Source organism: Pinus tabuliformis, chromosome 2_2, assembly GCF_031772625.1.
Source record: "Pinus tabuliformis cultivar Carrire ecotype Pingquan chromosome 2_2, CPIR1, whole genome shotgun sequence".
NCBI classification, from domain to species: domain Eukaryota; kingdom Viridiplantae; phylum Streptophyta; class Pinopsida; order Pinales; family Pinaceae; genus Pinus; species Pinus tabuliformis.
The window spans coordinates 960,120,339-960,127,906 of record NC_142300.1 but is presented as its reverse complement, the minus strand read 5'-3'; the positions used below and the strand labels follow the sequence as shown (position 1 = coordinate 960,127,906).

Genomic DNA, 7,568 nt, shown 5'->3' with positions numbered 1-7,568 from the left:
GGTAGAAATCGTACGCTGATAAAAAGAGAAATTACCGAGAATTCCAGTTAGGAGATCATGTGTATGTGCGTATTAAACCGAAGAGGAGTATGTTGAGGTGGGGTAAGTGTGTCAAATTGGGCCCCTGGTTCTGTGGCTCATTCCAACTTCTGGATAGAATCGGGCCAGTGGCCTATCAACTAGCCCTACCCAGCCACATTCGGGTTCATAATGCATTCCATGTTTCCCTTTTAAATAAATATTTATATGACCCCAGACATATCATAAATTGGCAAGAACTTCATGTGTGTATATATATATGTGTGCATAACACAGAATATACTTATTTGAGGATATAGTGGCTATGTACATGTCAATTATATAACAGTGGTATTTATGGTAGGTCAAACCGGAAGGAGAATTCCTGGTCGAACCCCTGCGCATATTCGATCAGAGAGAAGTAACATTGTGGAGATGTGCTCATCTAGGTTAAAGTGCAATGGAAGCACTTTAGCCCAGAGGAAGCCACTTGGAAAGATAAAGACTTTATGTAGGACTATATCTGGAATTATTCTAGCAATAGATGGAAGAATGAACATTGGGGACGGTGTTCTGCTAAGGGGGGAGATGTGACACCTCCAGAACTTTAAGTTATTTTTACTTTCATGTTTTACTTTTACAGTTGAGAAACAAATTCTTGTTTTTACTTTTGAGAAATGGATAATAAGTTGATTCAGTGGTGATAGTAGTTTAAATCTAATAAATTAAAAATTATAACATATATGATACGGTTTCTATGGAAGTTCTAAAGAATTATGAACCTCAATAACTCTCTTTTACTCAACAATTATCAGTTATAAGTTATTAGTTAAGAAGCAGTTACTCCTTACCTTCCTTCCTCTTACATAAGAGAAGGGAGAGGGAGGGAGGAGAGGTGGGTTTTTTGGGAAAGAAAGAAAAATTCCTTGAGTTGAAGAGAGTTTAAGTGGGAATAATTCTTGAAAGAGACTTCCTTGGAGGAAGAAATACCCATTGCACGCTGGACTTGGAGTCCTAAGGCCAGAGCAATAGACACTGCTATATTACAGATAAAATGATCAATTGGGAAAAGAGGAGCTTGGGGGGAGAATACTTGAACGTGATTGCCAAAATCTCATTGGAAAGTTGGAGAGGTTCATTGACCTTAATTTAGACTTGATTAGTTGCGAAAATACGAGCTTGGGGGGAGAATACTTGGACGTGATTGCCAAAATCTCATTGGAAAGTTGGAGAGGTTCATTGACCTTAATTTAGACTTTTAATGGCAGATAAGTGCAAATGGTTGATTGTGTTATGATTACTTTTGAAGGAATGTGAATCTGTTAATATTATGCAAGTAGATAATAAACTTTATGGTATTAGGTTTGAATGTTCTCTAGCTTCATCTTAGTTAGAAAGAGAATGTAGTGAAGAAGTAAATCTAGAAATTCAGAGTGTGCTGAGAATACAAATATTTATGAATAATTAACCTAGATATACACCTAATATGTCCTTTAGAGAAGAATATAATATTTTATGTGTAGACCAAATGTATAGACCTTGTACCTTGCTACCTGAACAGTCAGGTTTCTCAAATTCAAGAATCTAGGCAAGAACCGACTGTACACCCAACATCTATGATAGAGCCTTTTCATATTAATCTAGCCAAGAATGTAACCATATACGAAAGAAAATACCATATACGAAAGAAAATAAACAAGCTATTAGAATAAAGAATGAATTTTGTCAAACATGAGATAGAGTCTTTACTACTGATAATGGTTCAGAATAACCAGATTAGAATTTTAAACTTACATCAAAGATTAATACCATTAGGTGGACAGTCAAATATATTAATGATAAACTCAAAGTATGGTCCCCTACATTATGAAAACAATCCAGCCGTTACCAATAACCATAAGAACGGAACCCATGTAGAAACAAATGCATCAATAATCAGAATGTATATATATCTAGAATAGCTAGGAAAGAACTTTCAACTGTTAATAGAAATTTAAGACCAGATAGCAACTATAATTCCATTCTGGGAAATGAACTAAATAAGTGCAATAATTATAACTTAGATACAGAAAACCAAATAAGAAAGCTTTTGTTTAAAGACAGAAGAATGCATTTAACATTCAAGTAAACCCTCAGTTCTGTTCCGGTGGTGGTCCTAGGAAGGACGCCAAGGAACGACGTTTTGAAAGTCAAGCAACCCTGGATGGGGGATAAATCGATATTCCATTAACATAAACTATAACTGTTCATAGAAATATTAGGAAACAATTTAATCAGCACGCCAACCATTATATAGGAAGAAAGATTGTTCAACAGCTTTACTGTTGATTAACTTATATTCGATAATCTTTACAAACGAGAACCCAAATATAGGCAGAATTGTTCCAAAATTCCCATTGGGAAGTTGCTCAGGGAGTCGTAACAAGAAGCAACATCCAATCCCATGTTCTAGTTAAATACAACAATGGCGGTTAATCGAAACGAAAGAAAATCTTCAAAGGAAGAAACCCTCATGCAGTTATTAAATTATTCCAGCAACTTTTGTCAGACGGAATGCTTTCATACCCGTCGGCTTTGCGATGGGCGAACTAAGGTCTTCCAAGGGTCTGGCACCCGTGCCCACCCTCGAGTAGATCAAGCCCTACATCAAACACTGAGGTTAGACTTACAATAATAATAAACAAAGAAAACACGGTTGCATACACCAGGCAATTTCAGCAAGAGAAACCTTGGCCACTCATTCACATACCCGGGGAAGGGCAGGCGTAACAGTGGTTCTCTGTGGCACAAGCTCCGGGCACCATTGTGGATGTAATGCCTGCATGAAAAGATTGGCTAATGTTAATACCCTTAACCGTGAATCGTATGTAAAACCGTTGGTGCAGAGACTGAAATAACCAGAAGAGAAAAGCAACCAATGTAATCCATGTTAATATGTACCTGATGAAAGCGAATGGCCTTGAAACGGCAGCGTGCAGCTCATAGGCGAACCTGTCTGCAAGTTGGAACTCTGGACAAGCTCTCCATGACGCATTGCAGATGAGGAAGAGACGGATTGCGGGAGGGTATCACCGAAGTGATCAGGATTTTCCTAAGTCACAGCTCCAAGAGCCACACCAAACAGAATGAATTCAGAAACCAGACAAGGCGCCAAATCAAATCGTAAGGGTAGACCCTCGAGATCCGGCGAAGCATCGAGCTCAACGCCTCCATCGAACGGTAGTCTCGACAACACATGGCACGCGGTGAGAATGAGACCTGGCAGCTGGCGGCGATCCAACCATGGACTGACCGGATAAAGCCAAGGAATGTCAATGCAATAAGGTGTGTGATCCGAATTAATAACCAGAATATATTTTTATGTACAACCCTCTCAGAAATCAAATTAAACGGGTATTATAACTATAATGAGTATTGTTGTAATCAGTGGCAGTAGTGTTTACCGTACTCTGTAATCATGCTTGCACTTTAATGTCTTTTCATATTGATGCTCGTTCATGGTAAGTAAATTTTGTATTTTTTATGGATACGATGTTGGTAAGGTTTCTTTTATTTATGTGGTACAGGAGGCTTCTCGTAAAACTAGATCTCATGGAGGAGTAAGCATGCAACCGAGAAGATTTCCTGCATTCTCTTACGCTAAGCACTGCAACCATTTCATTCCAAACCAAAGTGCTACAACGAAATAACCATGTCAAACCAGGCCACCCTGCTACAGAGGAGGCTCTCAAGGAGTCACCCTCCTTCCCCTTTCTTGTACCTTTCCCTCCCCACATGATTCTGGTTGTCCATGAAATTTCAAAATGGTAAACGGGAAAGGTGCCTGGCAGCGGGTAAGGGAATGGAGCGGCAGAGTTCTTGGAGGCGGAGGTGAATAACCGTCAGTGTTGCACTCGGCTGTTCAGGTTGAAGCCACAAAGCCATACAAACTCCTAAGGACTTACAACTCAGCTGTTGTTGTCAGCCGCATCTCTTACTACGGTCGGATAACGTGGCTGTTAAAAGGAATTTTGTTTTTATATGATATTTTTTCCTACTTTCTGATACTATTCATTTTAAAAACTAGCACAGCAAGTTAAGTCTAAGTTGGTGAATTGGGTGCTGCTTGAACGAACCACGGATGTTGAATGGTATAAAAACAGTGATTGTATTTTAAAAACTAACACAGCAAGCTAATTGGCAGTTGCTTGAACGAACCACATTGTTGAATGTTATAAAATGTTATAAAAACGATGAATAGTGAATATTTCATAAAAATAATGATAGAGGAAAACAATTACCCATTGTATTGAAAACATAATTAGCATTTGCATCTTATGTTGCAATAGAGTGGGGAAGAATAGCAACATGTGAATGGGCATTGTTGAAAGCAAGGGGGGACGATAATGTGTATTCTGAAAATGGATATTTTGTTATGGTCAACCTAATGCATTCATTAATTAGATGACAACAAAAAAATTTTGGGCCTAGGCTGAACCAACACAAATCTTTTCTACAAGACTGGAATTGCCTAAATGATTCCTCAATCAATGGAAATAACCGTTTCCCTCCTCTGATACCTAAAATACATTGTAGGAGACCGATTTTTCAAGTAACTTAATATAACTAGCAATTGCCCCAAAAAGTGCAAAGAGAGGCCGATTACAGACAAGTTTTTTTATGTACAAAGTGTTGAGAATGGAGGATCTCGGATTAGACTTTAGTTGGACTCTGTTGGTTTGGGAGATGTATCATGTGTTACCATTTGTGCATATTATGGGCATAAAGTTTGTTATGATGATGGAGATTATTTTCAACCAGTGGTGGGTTGGCAACAACTTTTGTGAATGCCTTGGGTAAGATTCCATCTTCTGGATAATGGAAATTCCAGTGTCCATTTAGTCTATACTAGAGTACAATGATTGTTGGCAAAGCTAAAGAAACTGTCATCAATGTATAGAGCCAACGTAACTCATAGTCATCAGTTTTTATCCATACAGGGCTATGATTATAGGTACCAGCCATTTGAGCAGGCAGCCGGTGTATTTGCTAAATAGGGATCATGTTATCCTCGTGGAGTTATTGGTTGTGCTTAGAAAATATAAAGTAGGATTGAGCATCGACTATCTGGCTGGATGGAATTTTTGATAAGTGCTGGCCAATTTTATCTATTGTGTAATCATCCAAAACATAGAGGCTAACCCAAGTGGATGCTTCAGTGGAAATTGTGTGGCCCTTGCATTATCTAGGTCCTATAGAAGCAAATAACAAAAATAGCATCAAGTACAATCCATCTCTAAACCGAAAAAACATCAACAAACAGGGTAGTACAATCCATCTCTAAACCGAAAAAACATCATCAAACAGGGTCCAGATGACCGTTAGCATAAAAAAAAAATCATGTTACAACAAATACCTACATATAATCAAAATCATTGTCTATATTAGGATCTCCATCATCAATATCACCCTCTAAGCATTAAAATAAGATAGAAAAAAAAGTAGCATCTCAAGTCAAGATTTTGTTTCAGTGATGGGTACATTTTTAGTAGGGTTCTGAGAGAAGAGTTCATCAACCAATGTCACTAACACTAAGGTACATAGAGAGCTTAGTGTTCTTGATTAATTACTAGTTCATACCCTCATACATAACAAAATCCAACGGAAATGTCACAATCCCCACAATCTTGAAATCTTGAAAAAGGTTGTCAAATCTACTAAATTTTGAGTGAGATCTAAAATTTTACTTTCTCCATATGAAATTCAATGAGGTCAGAACTACTCTCAAACATCCAAAGTCATTTCATGGTAATGTTATGAATTGCATAAGCAATACTAAAGCCATAGGCTTGAATATTAGGCTACCCCACTCAAAAATTCTTGTTTTTTTCTAAAAAATAATTACGTTTGGAACATCTTTAATCAAATTGTGCAGAATTGGCCAGTTTGGTACCTAACCAGCCAATGCAATACCAAACTGGCCATTTCCAGTTCCAGACCTCGAACCAGACCCGTTTGGGTGTCAAAAAGATCGAACCAGCTGATTTCACCAGTTCCAATAACATTGGTTCTATGTTATTCAAGATTTTTGAGCAATACCCTATAGTTATCATGCATGCATATTTATGATAACTACTATACTTTTTCTTACCTTTGTCATTTCCCTAATCTAAAGGCTGCTCTGAGTTACTAATAGAGACATTTCTAAAAGATAAGGCTTTGAGAACCTTGCTTTAGTTGGTGGAGGCTTAGTACATTTTCTTCTGAAGCTTTGGCCTCAAACTCGAAGCTACTTGTAAAGCATTCTCCAAAGCATTTATACTAAGCAGATCCATTTTTCTTTGCATATTTTGGTTGAGAGTCCTTTGAGAAGTGAGTCGAGGAACTTCCAAGTTCATCACCATGGACTTGAAGCCATCAAAAATATTGTTTGATGCCTTTGACCAGGTACTTACCTTACGTGAATCCATTGCTTCATGATTTCCTCTGCTTTCCCCTTCAGGTATAACCTATCTTGCATTTCTTGCTTGAAGCATATCAAAGTTTGTGTAGGAGGTGAATTTGAGTTGACTAAGTCTCATACAAGAGCCCACCGCCATGTTAAGGGTTGGTCGCTCCATACTAACTTCCTTTAGCATCAACTTCTGTGCATCATTCAGTTGTTATAATTGAAAGAAGACTTATTGTACAAGAGCCCACCACCATGTTAAGGGTTGGTCGCTCCATACGGACTTCTATTAGCATCAACTTCTGTGCATTATCCAATTGTTACATTTGAAATAAGGCTTCTAGGCTTTGCAGTGAAGCATCCAGCACTTATATTTTAGGATTGAAAGCTTGATATATAGTTCATATATCAGTGATGTTATTGTCCCATAATACCGTAACACTGAAAGATTCATATCTGGTTTGAATTTCGATGATAGTGCTGGCCTCACATTCTACTGGACTCCACATTTTCTGAAAGGCCGGGAACATATTTTGCATTTTAGATGCAATTGTTGGTTTTCAAATATGTCTTATACATTATTTTTATTGGACTTCATGCCTGCAGAGATATTTACTCTTGGCTACTTCCCCAGCCATGATAGAGAAAAGGAGCCCAAACACTTGTGAGGCTTCTTCCTCTGCATAGGTGGTGTGTCAGAATGGGTGCTCTTTTTGGCAGACATTTGAGTAACGGTCTTCCACCAATATAAGATTCTGGTATGCAAGTATAATTTGAACATAGAATTGCCTACATGAACTTAGACCTGAACATTGCCGGAGAATAGAGACTTCAAAGCTAGTTCTTCAAGCGCATGTAATATAGATTCATTTAGAAAAAGGATGCGTGAAGACAATTATAATGTTGATGACAGACTTTGATCACCGTATTGAGGAACTAACATTGTGCTCGAGCCCTACTGGCTTGAGAGTTTTGACAGGGTTTGTGTTGGACTAATATAGTCAATGAAGGTGAGTATTGAATAGGTTCTGATTGGACCACAAAACCATGATGAGTCTCAATGATTCCTCAGCAAGGCATCAACCAAAACAATGCAGGAATTACACAAGCCTTTCGGGATGCT

General features: G+C 38.0%; 1 long non-coding RNA gene across 1 annotated transcript; it reads right to left on the bottom strand.

The window, feature by feature from the left end:
• Positions 1 to 2,316: 2,316 nt before the first annotated feature.
• Positions 2,317 to 3,134, bottom strand: LOC149196411 (uncharacterized). Its single transcript, XR_016254131.1, has 3 exons — positions 2,959 to 3,134; positions 2,768 to 2,836; positions 2,317 to 2,659 (listed from the first exon to the last, which is right to left on the bottom strand). It is a non-coding gene; the product is annotated as an uncharacterized LOC149196411 (long non-coding RNA).
• Positions 3,135 to 7,568: the final 4,434 nt, after the last annotated feature.